We start from the raw sequence: 19,308 nt of genomic DNA on the forward strand, positions 1-19,308 counted from the left end.
CCCCTGGAGGCCACTGGCAATTTAAAAGAATGCCTTTCGGTTTGAAAAATGCACCAGCAACTTTTCAAAGACTACTCAATGGAGTATTGCGAGGACTCAAAACTCAGCAATGTTGTGTATATCTAGACGATATTATTGTATTCTCCAGAGACATTAATGAACATGATGTGCGTCTGCGTAATGTTTTTCAGAGACTTAGAAAAGCTAAATTAACATTAAATATGGAAAAATGTACTTTTGCATTGACAGAGGTTACATACCTAGGGCATGTCATTAGTGAAAAAGGAATTAAAACAGATCCTCGATTAATTTCGGCAGTTAAGGACTTCCCAACACCACAACGCGTTAAGGAGGTACAAAGTTTCATTGGTCTCGCATCGTATTACCGAAAATATGTTCAAAATTTTGCTGAAATTGCCCGACCCTTAACCCAATTATTGAAAAAGGGTGCAAAATTTCATTGGTCTGAAGATTGTGAATCAGCATTTCAAACCCTTAAAGATAAGTTAACACACAGTCCAGTATTAGCCTACCCAGATTATAACAAAGAATTTATTTTATCCTGTGACGCAAGTGGTCATTCAGTAGGAGTTGTTTTGAGTCAGAATATTAATGGCGCGGAACACCCCATAGCCTACGCTTCGAGACAACTAACAACGGCAGAAAGAAATTATTCCACAACGGAGAAAGAATTGTTAAGTGTTATTTATGATATCAAATACTTTAAATGCTACTTGTATGGTAGGAAATTCAAGGTTATTACAGACCACGCAGCTTTAAAATGGTTCCTTGGATTAAAGGATCCACCTAGTCGTCTTACCCGTTGGGCCCTATGTCTTTCCGAAATGGATTTCGAAGTTATCCATAAACCAGGCAAAAAACACACGAATGCAGATTGCCTAAGTCGGAAAATAGCACTTTTGGAAGCAACAGGCCGAGATATTGAGGACTGGAGAAAGGCACAAGATGAGGATACAGAATGTAAAAAATACGCAACTCAAAAACGATTTTGCTTTGAAGATGGTGTATTATGCCGTCAAACAAAACTAGGACCGCGAATTGTTGTTCCCCAACACCTTAGACAAGAAATAATGGCAGAGGCCCACGATCATATCCTTGCAGGACACGGTGGACAGCGGACAACCGAAAGACGTGTAGCAGAGCGATTTTGGTGGCAAACCAGAAAGCAGGATGTTGCGCAGTACGTTCGTAATTGCATTGCGTGCGCACAACGAGCTGAACTTTCTCGTTCAAAAATACCCTTGCAGAGGCTCCCCGAGGCTTCATGTCCATTTCAGATCTGCGGAGTGGATCTCTACGGGCCATTTAATAAAACACCTGCCGGTAATAAGTATGTTCTTACAATTATAGATCACTTTTCACGCTATATAGTTATGGTGAGTCTCCCAGATCAGCAAGCAAATACAGTTGCCCAAGCATTAGTTAACAACTGGATACTTAAATTTGGCGTACCTGAAGCTATTATCACAGATCAGGGATCTAATTTTATGTCTGAATTAATGAAACAGCTATGCCACTTATTAAAAATACGCAAATTAGGCGCAACTCCGTTACACCCTCAGTGCAACGGGCGCACAGAAAGAGTTCATCGGACAATTGGCAAGATGCTTAGTTATTATATTAACGAACAACATTCTAATTGGGATACGCATTTACCAATAATCGTGTTGGTATACAACGCCAAAACGCATGAAGCAACTGGCATGTCACCTTATGAAGTGGTCTATGGGAGAAAAATGCCGTCCCCTTTTGATGTAATCAGGCAGAAAAACGGAAAAGTCGGAGAAACAGTAAGAGATTTCAGTCGAATGATGAAGGAGGTATGGAAAAAGGTTCAAAAATCTAATACAAAGGCTTTGGAACGACAGGAAAGATTAGGTAATACCCAAGCTAAATCTCCAAATTACAAAATCGGTCAGTGGGTAATGCTTTCAACTCCATATATTGCGAGAGGAAAAACGAAGAAATTTGTAACAAACTACAGAGGTCCTTATCAAATTATTGAGATCACGTCACCACTCAACGTTAAATTGCAACTGCCCACCCGAACTACCATTGTCCATGCAAGTCGTTTAAAACCTTTTAAGGGCGCTCCAGATGTAATTCCTTCAACAACAGTGTCAGCTTTTCCGAAGGGTGGAGGAAGTTCCCGTAAAGGAAAAAGAGTGGCCACGCCAGCACAACATACAGACATGGCGAGTCTGGGTGCGAGTGTCCTAGTTGAATCTTAGTAGACTGTGGACAGTATACAAATGTAAATAATTAATAAATTATAATGGTTTATTTTTTAAGAAAGAAAAGCTGAACATAGAAACATGTAGATCTTGTAGTTAACAATGTATTCCTTCTTTTCTTTGTTTTTGTTTTTACTAGGTTGGTAGTTTGCTTTTTTCAGAAAACGCCATGCAAGCATTTCCTACATAAAACCTATCCTACCTCAATGACTCCCTTGACAGTTCCCTTCTGAAGTCATAAACTCACAGCAAGGCAAAACTGATGCCAATGTTATGATGCAACATGTCTTAAAATTAAAAGGTGAACGCAAAACTAAAATTATAATGCTAGGAATGGGTATATCTGAAACCTTTGTGTTGGTGTTTCTGCTTTGTACAGTTTTCTTTTATTTAAGACGAAAAAATAAGCCAAATAATAATATACCACTTCATCAAATCCCTGTTAACTGGATACCACACTCTTAACTGGTGTACTTCAGTAGTTACTTTTGAGCATTAGTGTATTAATTTTGTTTATTGTACTTCATTCTTTATTAAACAGTCTCCTGTTAAAATAAACAGTACTGTAGAATAGATATTCTTGCATTAGTATAGGGTAGATTAAACAGCTGTTGCTATGTAATTTTCTAAGTGCAAAATCTATTTTTTGTTTACTCATTGTCATCAAGATTTGTTACACTTATTACAACCATTTATGTAAGAACTATGTGATTCATGACCGTACAGTGCTTTTGTAAAGTGATAAAGTATTTTCCACATACTTAATGTGAAGCGTGTGTAATGTTCTAAGTCGAGAGTTTTCATTGCTTGTGCTTTTTCCGTGTGAAGAGTGGAGGAATGTTGAGTGGTAAATTCGAGGGCGAATTTCTCCAAAGGGTGGAGGAATGTTGAGTGGTACTTAGCTAAATAAATTAGTGAAATCAAAGTGAACTAGAAATTAGAATATAAATGAAAAACTTGGTTTAGTTTAGAGAATTACATACTCGCATTCAGCGGGCAGAACAACAGAACAGAAGAGACAATGACCGTGAACTCAGCAAGTTCCACATAAGCGGGCGCTGTCGATTCAGCCGTCAGGGCATCGCCCGACCGGCTCACGTGTTTCTCATTTGTCGCATGTGAGCAAAGGCCCTCGCCTACATTCCAAGAGCCAATGACCGACGTTAAGAAGATTCTTCGAGAAGCTTTTCAACGTGACGGAAGAGGCAATAACCGGCTCACGTGTTTCTCAGTCGTGACATGCGATCAGAGGCCCCCGCCTACATTCCAAGAGCCAATGACACAAACGACACAGCTGCCGCTCTCCGAACCAGAACATCCCGTAAGATACAGTTGTACAAATCTTCAATAAAAGTTATCTTATGTAAAAATGATGTTTCATTTGACCTCATACACGAGCCAAGGAAGAACCCACCCTGCCCACATGTTGTTAAGAGAGAAAAGTTAATTTATTTAATATTTTCACCCTGACAGAATGCTTTAGAATGCTCATCCTGACAATTGACAGCATCAAAAGAGAAAACCCAGTTACATTGAGTGACAGAAGTGTCACATTTAGTAACACAACTGTTACAATATAGTCCTTCTTCCGGAATTGATTAGACAACGAAGGAGCGATGAGATCTGTGCCGCTGCAAAACACTGGACCCTCTTCTCCTAGTGAGTAATGTGAAATAGACTCAACCTATACGACGAACAAAAACGATTATTGCATAATCGGTTTGAGTGGAAGAAGGACACGAAGAGAAAATGGTAAGTGACAAAGCTTAATAAACATCAAGAAATCAGAATATTCTGCGATGATTATTTTCCCAAGAAATTATGAGACGAGCTAATTTTCAATGGAAAAAAAGTTGTGTAATTACATCAGACACAACTGTCTGAGGATTATGTCTTACAACAACCGTATTTTGGAAGAATGCTCAGACTAAATGGCTGTTTGGGGTCTACAAAAGTTTGTGATCTATCTAAGAAAATAATAAAAATAATAACGATTGCTGTTTCATGGGAATCGACGTTGACATTCCCACACAAGGATCCCAAACAAATAAAATGCTGTCTTTTTCGTTAATTAAACACCTTTTTCTTGCTATAATATTGGTTTTTGGTTTTGTTATACACATTTTATAAGAAATCCGTCTTCAGTGAAAGGTGTAGAATAGTACAGAATTATGTTTTCAAATAACTTTATTACAGTTTATGGCTTGGTTCAAATGGCTCTGAGCACTATGGGACTTAACATCTGTGGTCATCAGTCCCCTAGAACTTAGGACTACTTAAACCTAACTAACCTAAGGACATCACACACATCCATGCCCGAGGCAGGATTCGAACCTGCGACGGTAGCGGTCACGCGGTTCCAGTTCAGTTTATGTCAGTTCAGGTTTTTAACATGATCCCTGTATCATATTCGTGACAACTCACCATTAAGTAGGTTCCGTCAGTACGTTTTAAAACGAGATACTGCTTCTTTGTGAAAGCGTGGCAACATTGTGGCTGTTTAGACATTTTTGTAGGTAATCTGCAACAGGACTAATTAATGTAAATGTAATCCGACTACATACATATTATACATTAAAAACAGTCGAATGAGTTCAGAAGTAGAAATGATTTCAAATTGTTTTTAAAACGTTCGTTGTATTCCAGCACCTTTATTTCACAACAGCAGTCAAATATTTATGTTCAGATGTGTGTGAAATCTTATGGAACTTAACTTCTAAGGTCATCAGTCCCTAAGCTTACACACTACTTAACCTAAATTATCCTAAGGACAAACACACACACACCCATGTCCGACGGAGGACTCGAACCTCCGCCGGGACCAGGTGCACTGTCCATGACTGCAGCGCTTTGGACCGCTCGGCTAATCACGCGCGGCAAATATTTATGTGATTATGTACTCTTACTCATTTAGATGCAAGAGCAAGATAAGTTTGGAGTACTGCAGATATCTTTCCTTGTGTTATATTCACGATAGATATTATTATTTTTAAATATTGATTTCTTTAACCCCTATTATGTTTCGGTGAAGTTTCACTATCAGCAGCGGATTCATTTTATTTTCAGTCGAATAACAGATACTAATTTTTGATGATACTATGTACTATTTTTGAATCGCGGTATTTGTATTACCAATAGTAATAATACAGTAAATACTTTAATATCGCATTTTAATTTCTGTGTAGTTTGCAGGACAGCTGATATTTTCCTCCAGTTTATCGTGTGCAACTAATCATGCATTATCAGTAGTATATTGCATATATTTAGCAAAATTTTAGAAAAATGTTAGGCCAAAAATGATACTATTGCCTATGTTTTGAGAACATAGTACTTATGATGGACTTTGTTAATTAGTGGTGTTTGTGGTGGGGATAGGGAGCGGTGGTGTATATAGTCTGTAAGTACTTACTTCTTGTTGTTTCCAAGTTGTTATGCCACTATGCAAACTGTACTTTGCTAATATGCACAGTGTCTATGTTTATTCACCTCTACCGCCATCTAGTTTTGTGTGTTCTGGATGTTAATTTTGAAATTTGTATTGGAATCGGGCCGTGGCGGGTGTGTCTGTGTGTATATTTAACTCTGTGGGTGTGAGACTCCACTTCTGCGAGTCCCTTCTCTTCATAGTAAATAATGTCTAACTTCGTTCTTCTTCGTCCAGACTCGTCTGTCGAAAAGCGCACGACGCTTCCTGAGTTCGCTGTAGCTCGTCGAGTATCGCGCTATAGTACTGTGGCCCCGGGATTTCCGTGTGGACCAGGGCTGCAGACATGTACCTATTAACAAACAAAAATCTGTGATTTTTGAAGTTTTCCCGGCGTATTGAATGTTCGATGAGATTTCGGGATTGCAGCTGGATCATATTGACTTCCTGCCACGATATTTCGCCTGGCAAACGTCCAGCCATCTTCAGGTGAGTGTCTGTCACTGCAGACTGCAAGTTCCCGAAGCCAACTTTATAGCAAAAAATTGGCGCGAAAACGCATTTTGACTACCCGTCTTAGAAGATGTCAAATCGCCATCGCGAGAGAATGCATTGGACTAATGGCCTACTATTGCGGTATTTTGCTCCAGGTGCTTTCTTGAGATCATTAGGCTGAAACAGCAATAAGAACTTGCCGGCTTTGTGCTGTGGGATATCGGCGGCAGACGTTTGGGCGCCCCGCGGTTCAGCTCGGAAGTGCGCACGGTACGGTGGGCCGAGCAGCGATAAGTCAGTGGCGGCCAGTGAAATAAGGCGCGCGAGGATTAGCCGCGGCCCGCGCCGGCCCGGCACGGCTCTTTACGGTCGCGGCCGCCTCTCCCTCTTATTTACGGCTTCCATAAAGGAGCGCCGCGAGTCCAGCTCCGGCCGGAGCCCCGCGTTCCCCGCCAGCGAGCTACAGATCACACGGCGCGTGCCACGCATCTCTGCCAAATCGCAGTAGCAATGCGCAAGACAAAAGGAGTAGTTTCCTGTCGTGGACAACACCTCACGTAGATAAATAAAAGTGTCTTATTGTTGGTGAATAACGCAACCATAACGGCCGTGGAGGTCACAGCATCCATCGTCCAACGATCACATTCGAAAATGTTCCTTGGTGCATTACGTGTCACATGAAGGTACGCCCAACATTTTCGAACACTATCGTTTTGATGGTCCACGTATTATGGTGTGAGGAACCGTAATGTTATATGGGTGTACTGACTTCCATATATTTGAACACTGGTCAGCATTGTTGTAACACTATACTCCTTCACAATGTGTCTTTTCAGGGGTGCATCAGTCCCCGACTTTACGTTTATGCTTGGAAATCCACGACCGCATCAAACAGCGAACGTGGAGGAGTTCTTGCATGGGGAGGATCTTCTATGACGTATATTTGTGGACTGAAGCGAAAACCCTGCAAAGGCACTGTGCCCGGGGGTGACATAGTGGTTAGCGCATCTGCCTAGTGAGCACGAGACCGAGGTTCGAATCTCAGCCTTGGTGCAAATTTTCATTCATTGTTTCATAGATGTTTGAAACTCGAAAAGGTCTCCGTTTGAGAGAATATCGGCCTGTCCGTCCCCCCCTCCCCCCCCCCCCCCCCGGCTTAAATCCCGTCGTCCAGTACGTGTAAGACGCGATTAGGAGACGTATTGCTGCTGAAAGGGTCCTGTAGCCACCTTTCATTAGTCCGATAGCCCATTTTCACCTACATCTACATCTATATCTACATGATTACTCTGCAATTCACATTTGAGTGCTTGGCAGAGGATTCATCGAACCACAGTCATACTATCTCTCTACCATTCCACTCCCGAACAGCGCGCGGGAAAAACGAACACCTAAACCTTTCTGTTCGAGCTCTGATTTCTCTTATTTTATTTTGATGATCATTCCTACCTATGTAGGTTGGGCTCAACAAAATATTTTCGCATTCCGAAGAGAAAGTTGGTGACTGAAATTTCGTAAATAGATCTCGCCGCGACGTAAAACCTCTTTGCCTTAATGACTTCCATCCCAACTCACGTATCATATCTGCCACACTCTCTCCCCTATTACGTGATAATACAAAACGAGCTGCCCTTTTTTGCACCCTTTCGATGTCCTCCGTCAATCCCACCTGGTAAGGATCCCACACCGCGCAGCAATATTCTAACAGGGGACGAACGAGTGTAGTGTAAGCTGTCTCTTTAGTGGACTTGTTGCATCTTGTAAGTGACCTGCCAATGAAACGCAACCTTTGGCTCGCCTTCCCCACAATATTTTCTATGTGGCCTTTCCAACTGAAGTTGCTCGTAATTTTAACACCCAGGTACTTAGTTGAATTGACAGGATTGAGAATTTTACTATTTATCGAGTAATCGAATTCCAACGGATTTCTTTTGGAACTCATGTGGATCACCTCACACTTTTCGTTATTTAGCGTCAACTGCAGCTGCCTCACCATACAGCAATCTTTTCTAAATCGCTTTGCAACTGATACTGGTCTTCGGATGACCTTACTAGACGGTAAATTACAGCGTCATCTGCGAACAACCTAAGAGAACTGCTCAGATTGTCACCCAGGTCATTTATATCGATCAGGAACAGCAGAGGTCCCAGGACGCTTGCCTGGGGACACTTGATATCACTTCAGTTTTACTCAATGATTTGCCGTCTATTACTACGAACTGCGATCTTCCTGACAGGAACTCACGAATCCAGTCGCACAACTGAGACAACACCCCACAGGCCTGCAGCTTGATTAGAAGTCGCTTGTGAGGAACGGTGTCAAAAGCATTCCGGAAATCTAGAAATACGGAATCAACTTGAGATCCCCTGTCGATAGCGACCATTACTTCGTGCGAATAAAGAGCTAGCTGCGTTGCACAAGAACGATGTTTTCTGAAACCATGCTGATTACGTACCAATAGATCGTTCCCTTCGAAGTGACTCATAATGTTTGAATACAGTATATGCTCCAAAACCGTACTGCAAACCGACGGCAATGATATAGGTCTGTAGTTCGATGGATTACTCCTACTACCCTTCTTAAACACTGGTGCGACCTGCGCAATTTTCCAATCTGTAGGTACAGGTCTATCGGTTAGCGAGCGGTTGTATATGCTTGCTAAGTAGGGAGCTATTGTATCAGCGTAATCTGAAAGGAACCTAATCGGTATACAATCTGGACCTGAAGACTTGCCCGTATCAAGCGATTTGAGTTGCTTCGCAACCCCTAAGGTATTTAGCTTTCACTAGATTTTCTCTTTCTTTTCCTTGTTTCTCTTTTCTCATAACTCTCACAGTGGTGTGATTGAATGAATGTGGTTTTGAGTAACGTAGCTAGACGGTGGCGTAGTGTGCTGCAGAAAGTCTGCGATAGTCATGCAGATTCAGCAGCAGTTGTACAGAATAGCCAACTCTCGTAGTGGTCAAGTGGCAAAGAGGTTTGCGTTACTTGTGAGAAATCCACCTGCGTTAAGTTGGTGGCGGAAATGGTATCTTTGGGTTTTCCGGTCCACGAGGAGCGTGGAAGAGGCTGGAGATGAAAAAGGGTGTCAGTCTGCCGCCGGTACGGGAAGCGTCCACGCCTGAGCTCCAGTCGAAGAAGGGTGAGTTAGACTGACCGCGTGGCGCGTTGTTACGTGGCGAGAGGAGAGCTGTTAGCTTTTGGTCTCACTTTTCAATTCTGAAAGATTTCTTCGCCTTGTCGCAGCAAGGAAAGCAAAACTTTGGCAGATTTTTCTTTTAGTAAATTGCTATAGCAGACTTGGATCCGCCGGAAGAGCGCCACACAAAGGTGTCGATAATAAGTGAGCACTCGCTTCTGTATGAATGTCTGTTTGCCTTCAGCTGTGCCTGTATAAGCTTTCATTTTTCTAAATATTAATAGCTTTGCCTTCTCGTTAATTTTCCTTGCTTTATGTATCTTTCGTCCATGGGGAGTCAACCACGTGGTTGAACATTAGAGTTTGTTGGACTGCCGTCATCATGTTTGTTTTTAAAGAATGTTAACTGTTCATGATTGCGTGATGTGATATTGTTGCAACTTCGCCACGATACCTAGAAATCGCGTCTCCACAAACCACGTGGACACGCGGGTGTACTGCGAAACGTGTACCGTTTCACGAGTTATTGCGATCAGTTATCAGGCAACAGCAGTTGTATGAATGATTCACACCAGTGCTTTTGGGTGTAGATTGTAACGTTGAATGTATCGATGCTTTTCTTTAATGTTTTAGGAATTAATGTTATCAGGAATTGTGTACATGCCTCACATTCGTATCTTAGGAATAAATAATTTTATCCACAATTTGCTCTTGTACTCAGTGGTTACGTTTTTGCACCTAAGCCACTCACCTCATAGCTTCCCGGTTAGCACATCCAACGCGTTTCCTCACGCAAAGGTCCAGTGATTAGTTTCCTCTTTTATTTTGAAACAAATGCTTTACATTAAGTCTTATTTTCAATTGTGTTGCAGGGAGCTGATCTTACGCGCAGTGTTCATGCATTTGCTATTTTATTTTAAATGGTTGATTCTCGTGAACAGTGCACGGGCAATACTATTAGTTACATCGCATCCCCTATGAGCGACATCACGACGTATGCATTTTTATGAGTTTTTGGTTTGTGATCAAATTAATTTATTTTCCGACTCGGTCAAACTTCTGATTAGTTGTATGGTTAGAGTCGGTAGCGACCCTAATCTTAACGTAATAGCCCGTAGAAACAGGTTAGTTCCACTGCTCGTCCACATGCGCCGACGACCATCCAGCAACGCTGGTGAAGAAATGGAACTCCCTGCCTCCTTACCGATCTTGAGGACAGCATACGAGCAACCTGCGGAGCATACGCTGCTGTACTCAGTGGTCACACACCCTTTTAATTACCCTTTCCTAATGACTAGGGCGCCATCACGAATCGAGGTAATTGCAGTGTAATCCTTGTCTTTGAATAAAAGTGTCATTTCCTTTCGTCTCAGTGCGTATTTCTCACCTTTAAATTCTGGACTATACTGCGACAGTTCTTTCATTGTACGGACCAAGATTAATCAAGCTACACTATGAGATCAAAAGTATTCGGACGCCCCCAAAAACATACGTTTTTCGTATTACGTGGATTGTGCTGCCACCTAGTGCCAGATCCTCCATATCAGCAACCTCATTAGTCATTAGACATCGTGAGAGAGCAGAATGGGTCGCTCCACGGAACTCACGGACTTCGAACGTGGTCAGGTGACTGGGTGTCAATTGCGTCATACGTTTGTGTGAAAGATTTCCACACTCCTAAACATCCCTAGGTCCACTCTTTCCGATGTGATAGTGAAGTGGAAACGTCAAGGGCATGTACAGCATAAGAACGTACAGGCCGACCTGGTCTGTTGTTTGAAAGGGACCGCCGACACTTGAAGAGGGTCGTAAAGTGTAATAGTCAGACATCTATCCAGATCTCACACAGGAATTCCAAACTGCATCAGAATCCACAGCACGTACTATGGCAGTTAGGTGGAAGGTGAAAAAACTTGGATTTCATGGTCGAACGGCTCCTCATAAGCCACACATCACGCCTGTTAACACCAAACGACGCCTCGCTTGGTGTAAGGAGCGTGAAGATCAGACGATTGAACAGCGGATAAACGTTGCGTGGAGTGACGAATCACGGTACACAATGTGGCGATCCGATGGCAGGGTGCCGGCCACGGTGACCGAGCGGTTCTAGGCGTTTCAGTCTGGAACCGCGAGACCGCTACGGTCGCAGGTTCGAATCCTGCCACGGGCATGGATGTGTGTGATGTCCTTAGATTAGTTAGGCTTAAGTAGTTCTAAGTTCTAGGGGACTGATGACCTCAGATGTTAAGTCCCATTTGAACCATTTTTGGTGGCAGGATGTGGATATGGCGAATGGCCGGTGAACGTCATCTGCCAGCGTGTGTAGTGCCAACAGTAAATTTTGGAGGTGGTGGTTTTATGGTGTGGTCGTGTTTTTCATGGAGGGGGCCGGCACCCCTTGCTGTTTTGCGTGGAACTATCACAGCACAGGCCGACATTGATGTTTTAAGCACCTTGTTGCTTACCACTGTTGAAGAGCAATTCGGGGATGGCGCTTGCGTCTTTCAACACGATCGAGCACTTGTTCATAATGCACGGCCTGTAGCAGAGATGTCACACGGCAGTAACATCCCAGTAATGGACTGGCCAGCACAGAGTCCTGACCTGAATCCTACAGAACACCTTTGGGACCTTTTGGAACGCCGACTTTATGCCAGGCCTCACAGAACGACGTCGATACCTCTCCTGAGTGTAGCGCTCCCTGAAGAATGGGCTACCATTCCCCAAGAAACCCTCCAGCATCTGATTGAGCGTATGCCTGCGCCAGTGGAAGCTATCATTAACGCTAAGAGTGGGCCAACACCATACTGGATTCCAGCATTACCGATGGAGGGCGCCACGAACTTTTAAGTCATTTTCAGCCATGTGTCCGAATACTTTTGATCACATAGTGTATGTTACTTGGCATTGACACATCATGCTAAAGTGATTTTCGGCCTTAAGATTTGCACACCATTAATTGATCCCAGAGGATAATAACATGAACTACATCATGTGATCACAATCCAAAACAATTCTTGTAATTTTGTTCGAATAGTTAATAAATAAGAAATTATTAGTGGTTTGTAGTATTTAATTAAGCTTTATAGTGTAACTGTGACTGTAGTTTGCACCAAGCTTCAATCAGTGATCTGCACGTAAACTTGATGTAGAACTACTGCTGCCTGAGAGTGCTGGTCAAATATTGGTATTTGTCTCTTCTCGCCCAACTACTACATGGCGGCCACGAAGTGCTCCTAGACAGAAAATACTCTCCAACGCTGCACCCATTCGAGCAAATTATGGAGTAGAATAAAATAAACTGCTTCAAAGGCACTGCAGAAACAGTATGCTATATTTCTTTAAATCTATAGTGCTATCTGGTCACTGACAAGCTCATCAGAAAACTGATTTATTTCACATACTCATTACTTTCTGCTATCGGGCAAAATAGTGCCGTGAGATACAGGAGAATCCGACAATTTAGGTAGACTGTTAAGTTACCCAAACCTGTAAGTGGGTCCTGCATGCTTAAACAATCTGCTTAGTCAGGCTCCCTATAACAGATGATAAAAATTTCAAATGAGCTAATCAGGTGATCATTTATAATCAATTAATAATAAAATCTGCAAAAGCAACTATTTCTCATTCTAAAGTGAACTGAATTTTTACGTATGAGTTATCTGTAATAATGCACTGCCTTCCAGCATTCATGTTGCAAGATTACAGCCAATGGGCTTCGAGAATAATGATGCAACTACAGATTCCTTCAGGACACATGCATTAAAAATGTTAGATGTTTAGGTTAAAGGGTCGCAGGGAACCACAGAAAGGGTGTCCATCTGAAAGGTCGCAGGGTAAACACAGTAAGGTAGTCGTAGAAACAATCGGTATTGTAGTTGTAATCTGTCATATTGTAATGCCGGAAATGCATATCCTCCTTTTTCCATCTATTCTACTATAAATATTTTTCCTTATTTTGTTACCTGAAGATATGACATTTCTGTGTCTTTATATATTGTTTTACTATATATATATATATATATATATATATATATATATATATATATATATATATATATATATATATATATGTCGATGTATAATTGGTTTGTTTTGTAAATATTATTTGTATTTTACGCTGGGTCTGGCCTAGGGAAAACGATTACATCGATAGATCGTTTGGAGAACCAAAGTGTTTAGGATATTTGGTTGTGTTAACTCTGCCACGTGGAGTGCGGGCAGAGCAGGCTGGAGTAGGGCGGTGGAGCAGGTGTGTTGTGTGATGCTCCCGCAAGTTGCCGCGCTTTCAGGGTTTGGCAGCATGTAATTGCACTCGACTTGCTATGATAGTTTCTGACACGGTGTCGCGGACCGGAAGCATTAGCTGGCGCACATCAAGAGCTCGTTTCGCCTAGTGACAGTGTCAAGAGGAAGGCGCGCCAACATCCAGCTTCTGCAACAGCGACGGCAGACAATGAGTGACTGTCGCCACCTCCTCGATCGACGACTTCAAACCTTCAGTCAACCAGCAAGGAAGACTGGAAGCACGTAAAGTTTTAGAACTGTATGGCAGCCTCAGCTTTCTACAGTAACGTAGCATGAACCTTTGTTGCTCATTGTCCCAATTGCATTACCAAGCAGGGTCCCTTCCTTTTCCGGAATGAACCCGAGTGTCGTTGAAATTCAAACGCCAGCATTAAAGTAATATCATTCGATTTCAATGCTTTAATTTCAAAATTCAGTTAAAGTATTCATAGCTGGCTACAATATTTAGATTACACAAGCACAAATTAAGAGTGCGAGTTTTGTTACCATATTTTAGCTTACCTGTGACTGCAGCCCAGCTTGGTACGTACTAAATTTTACTATTGCTAATTGTTCAGAATCATTTAATTCAAGTTCAAAGTTAAATCTCTTATTTCTAAATTGCGTAGATTGAAGCAGCTTTTGAAATGATTGTTGAAGTAGCCCAAGATTAACCGTATTTTACTGAATTTCGTAGTACTTCAGAAACAAAGTTCACTATTAATTTCAGTCACTAAACTAACTTTCAATTTTCCGGTTTTATTAATTCTTTTGCTAAATTAAGTCAGAGTGTAGCGAAATTTATTACTTCTGACAAACATTCAGTTTTCACACTACACGTGTCAACCTTCAGTTGACACGCTTTTCGTGCTAAATATATGTGCATTAATCTTTCATTTTCAGTTATTATAGTGGTTGTCCATGGGACTGGCGACCGTAATTTTCCCCAAATCTCAAATACCTAATTCACACCAATTAATTGTTAACGTAACGACCGCACATTTACTTTCTATATTGACATTCCCCTTTTCAAAATTAATTTCCACCAATTTCATTTGTATTTTTCCTTTCATTTAGATGTAACCCTGTCCTCCCTCTTTACCGACAGATTAACTGTGGTGACGATTGCTTTTCCCAAATTTCCATTAGGTACACGGAGTTTAATTTTTCACTGTCATTAAGGTCGATAAATGAGGGGGAGGTTAGTCCGCAGCTCGTGGTCCTGAGGTAGCGTTCTCGCTTCCCGCGCCCGGGTTCCCGGGTTCGATTCCCGGCGGGGTCAGGGATTTTCTCTGCCTCGTGATGACTGGGTGTTGTGTGCTGTCCTTAGGTTAGTTAGGTTTAAGTAGTTCTAAGTTCTAGGGGACTGATGACCATAGATGTTAAGTCCCATAGTGCTCAGAGCCATTTTGAGGGGGAGGTTACACGTGGCTACCTGGTGACAGGACAATCTTCGGATATGAGATTGTTCTGGACACGAATTTTTCATCGTGCAAATCTCGTAACAAAGTACTGGTTACGAACAGGTAGTTACGTCAGCGAGAATAAGTAATGGAAGGAATCCTAATTAGATTTGAGGTTTGGCATTTATATTGAAAATTGTTAAAATGAGTGAAGTAAAACCGCTGGTTTCCGGGAATTTAACTGATTTATTGAATGTTTTGACTAACGAAATCAAGGCTCAGTCTAGCAAGATAGAAACTCAATCGTCAGAACTTAAAGCTCAGTCTCGAATAATTGACAGGAAGCTAGACAATCAGAACAAAGCTATTAATGTTGTTAACAACAATGTTGGAGTTCTTAACACAAAAGTTGATAAAATCAAAGAAGATATTGTTGTAATTAATACCGAAATCGGTAATCTTAAACAGGAAATGATAGGCGTTCAGGCGGAAATTGCGAGCATAAATACTCTTTTGATTCCGAAATTAGCAGAATCGAGAAAAGTGTAGGAGAAGCAGTTGCTCCGATCATCGAGAATAAGGTGACGGAACAAATTCAATTAGTGAAAAAAGAGGATCAACAGAAGGTGGAAACTTTAAAGGCTTTAGTGTCCAAAGTAGATACTAAAGTGAGGAAGCAGGCTAATACCTGCGAAGAGAAAAAGAGGGAAATGGAAACGCTTGCGACAACCACTTGCCAAGTAATTACGAGAGTGTCGGAATTAGAAAAGAAACTTGACGAAAAACAGAGCTATGTGCCAATCTGTGCACATAGTTAGGAATTGTTGACGAAAGAGGAGCGGTTGGACCCCTTAAAAAAAGGCGGTATACACGCGACGGATTTCACTAAAAATTGTGAAAGAGTTTTACCCAGATCATGGACTAATGAGAGAAAAATTAATGCTGTTTTTGACGTGTTGGCTGGTGATGCCAAGCGTTGGGGCTTAAACCTCAACATTACGAACCTGACTTTTGACGAGTATAAATTTGTTTCTGGCTGAATACTGGTCAGAGCAAAAACAACAAAGTGTCTGGCGCGAATTTGTCGTATCTAGGCCTTTCGATGCGAATTCGCGTGGCTCGATGAAGGAGTTTTGTGAGGGCTGGATCCGCAAGTTGGAATATTTGCGTGATCGCCGCACGGGATCCGAAATAGTCTGGGAACTCTACAAGAATCTTCTAGATGATACTAAACGCTACGTCGGAAGCAATTACAAGACAATCAATGATTTGCTGAAGAGAGTTGAGGACGAGGACAATTGGCGCAATAATTGCGACAGTGGTAGAGGCCTTGGTAACAACAACGGGTACCACAACAGCCACAACAACGATAACCATGGGAACAATGAATACCGCAACCATGACAGCAATAACGATAATGGTTCGGATCGTAATAACAATCGGTACAATGCAAATAATAACACGAATGACGGAAACCAGTATCATACTAACTTGATACGGGCTTCACAGAATAGTAATAACGCCAGAGGGTGTGCTAAGCCGCCTCAGCAGCATCCGGGGAGCAGATCTGCTGGGCGAGACGGGAAAACCATTAGCCGCGACGCTGAGGGGCCGACTGGGCGTGGAGAAATTTTGGCGGCCCAATAACAGGAGAAAACCCAGGTGTCGTCGTTATGAAAATTCCGTATGGAATAATCAATGGCGGGAGAGTGTGCCAGTTGTTAAGAGAAAGGAGTGCGCCCACATGTAGTAGATCAGCTGTAGACACGGCAGTAGGAAATACATTCACTGTCAGTGAGAACAATTTAAGTAGTGTTCCGGAAATCGATTATAAAGTGACAGCTGTAACACCCACAGCGGAACTGGAGATTGAGTTTAAGAATGATTCGCAAGTGTTGAGAGAAGATCAGATGTTGGATAACACGTCTGTCATCGAGCGAGGGGATGCAGAGAGGGATGAGGTCTGGTTAAGGCAGTTCGGTCGCTTATACAACGAACTAAGAGATTATAGGGGCATGTATGGGAGAAGTGTTTATGGGGAGCGCGTGCAGGATTTGCCGCGTCTCGTCCAGCAGGAAGATAGTGTTTGTGAAGTGATAGAAAGTTCTGGCCCTAACCGGCAGACTTTACCAGAAGTAGTTGATGTTAATGGGGAGCACGAGCAAGATTCGTCGTGTTTCGTCCCGCAGGAGTTAGATGTTGAAGTAGTAACGGAAAGTTCTCGCCCTGACCGGCAGACTTTACCGAAAGTTATAGTGGTAGAAGTGGCCGACCCATCCGACGCAAAACTTCAGTTTGAGAGATATATAACACATTAATCAATAAATGATGGTACTGGTCCCCTATGCCACACAAAACGGGTCAGATCGCTGTTGCAGAAACAACGAAAAAAGCCTGCCAAATTTAAAAGAATTGCAAAATCCCCAAGGTTTGCAAAGTTTTGCAGAAGTTCGAAATATAGCGCGTACTTCAATGCGAGATGCTTTTAATAATTTCCACAACGAAACCCTGTCTCCGAATATGGCAGAAAACCCAAAAAGATTCTGGTCATACATAAAGCACTCCATTGGCAAGATGCAATCAATATCTCACTGCGTGATAACAACGGTGAAGTTTCTAATGACAGTGCCACTAAATTAGTTATTAAACACGGTTTTCCGAAACTCCTTCACCAAAGAAGACGAAGTAAGTATTCCTGAATTCCAATCAAGAACAACTGCCAAGATGAGAAACATAGGAGACATTCTCGGTGTCGCAAAGCAGCTTAAATCACTAAATAAAGGCAAGGCCTCCGGTCCAGATAGTATACCAGTCAGGTTCCTTTCAGAGTATGCTGATACAATAGCTCCATATTTAGCAATTACATACAAAGAAATTCCTTCCTAAAGATAGGAAAATTGCTTGATTCACCCAAAGAGACAAATAGGAGAAATCCACTGAATTACAGGCCCGTATCACTAATGTAGATTTGCAGTAGGGTTTTGGAACATATACTGTGTTCGAACATTATTAATTACCTCAAAGAAAACGATTTATTGACCCATAGTCTGCCCCATAGTCTGCACGGATTCGGAAGATATCGTTCTTGTGAAATACAACTAGCTCTTTATACATGAAGTAATGAGTGCTATCGACAGGGGATGTCACTGATTCCATATTTTTAGATTTCCAGAAGGCTTTCGACACCGTTCCTCACAAGCGTCTTCTAACCAAACTGCATGCCTATGGAATATCGCCTCAGTTGCGCGTCTGAATTCGTGATTTCCTGTCAGAAAGGTCACAGTTCGTAGCAATAGACGAAAAGTCATCGAGTAAAACAGAAGTAATATCCGGCGTTCCTAAGGAACTGTTATAGGCCCTCTGTTGTTCCTGATCTACATGAACGTCATAGGAGACAATCTGAGTAGCCCTCTTAGATTGTTTGCAGATGATGCTGTCATTTACCGTCTTGTAAAGTAATCAGATCATCAAAACGAATTGCAAAATGATTTAGATAAGATATCTTTATGGTGCGAAAAGTGGCATTTGACTCTGAATAAAGAAAAGTGTCAAGTTATTCACATGGGTTGTAAATGAAATCCGCTAAATTTCGATTACGCGGTAAGTCACACAAATCTGAAGGCTATATAGTCAACTAAATACTTAGTGATTACAATTACGAATAACCTAAATTGGAACGATCACATAGATAATGTTGTGGGTAGGGCAAACCAAAGACTGTGATTTGTTGGCAGTACGATTAGAAGGTGCAACATGTATGCAGAGACCGCTTACTCCATGCTTGTTCGCCCTGCTCTAGAGTATTGCTGTGTGGTGTGGAATCCGCATCAGATAGGACTGACGGGTGACATCGAAAAAGTACAAAGAAGGGCAGCTCGTTTTGTATTATCGCGAAATAGGGGAGATAGGGCCACAGACATGATATGTGAATTGGGAGTGGCAAGCATTAAAACAAAGGCGCTTTTCTTTGCGATGGGATCTTCTCATGAAATTTCAATCACCAGTTTTCTCCTCCGATTGCGAAAACATTCTGTTGGCACACACCTACATAGGGAAAAATTATCATCAAGATAAAATAAGAGAAATCAGGGCTAGCAGAGAAAAATTTAATTGCTCGTTTTTCCCGCGCGCCGTTCGAGAGTGGAACGGTAGAGAGACAGCTTGCAGGTGGTTCATTGAACCCTCTGCCAGGCACTTTATTGTGAATATCAGAGTAACCACGTAGATGTAAATGTAGATGTAGAAAAAAATCTAAGATCGAAATATCATAGATGAACTTTGTCAGTGTTATGTTTCAATGACTG

Source organism: Schistocerca americana, chromosome 1, assembly GCF_021461395.2.
Source record: "Schistocerca americana isolate TAMUIC-IGC-003095 chromosome 1, iqSchAmer2.1, whole genome shotgun sequence".
NCBI classification, from domain to species: domain Eukaryota; kingdom Metazoa; phylum Arthropoda; class Insecta; order Orthoptera; family Acrididae; genus Schistocerca; species Schistocerca americana.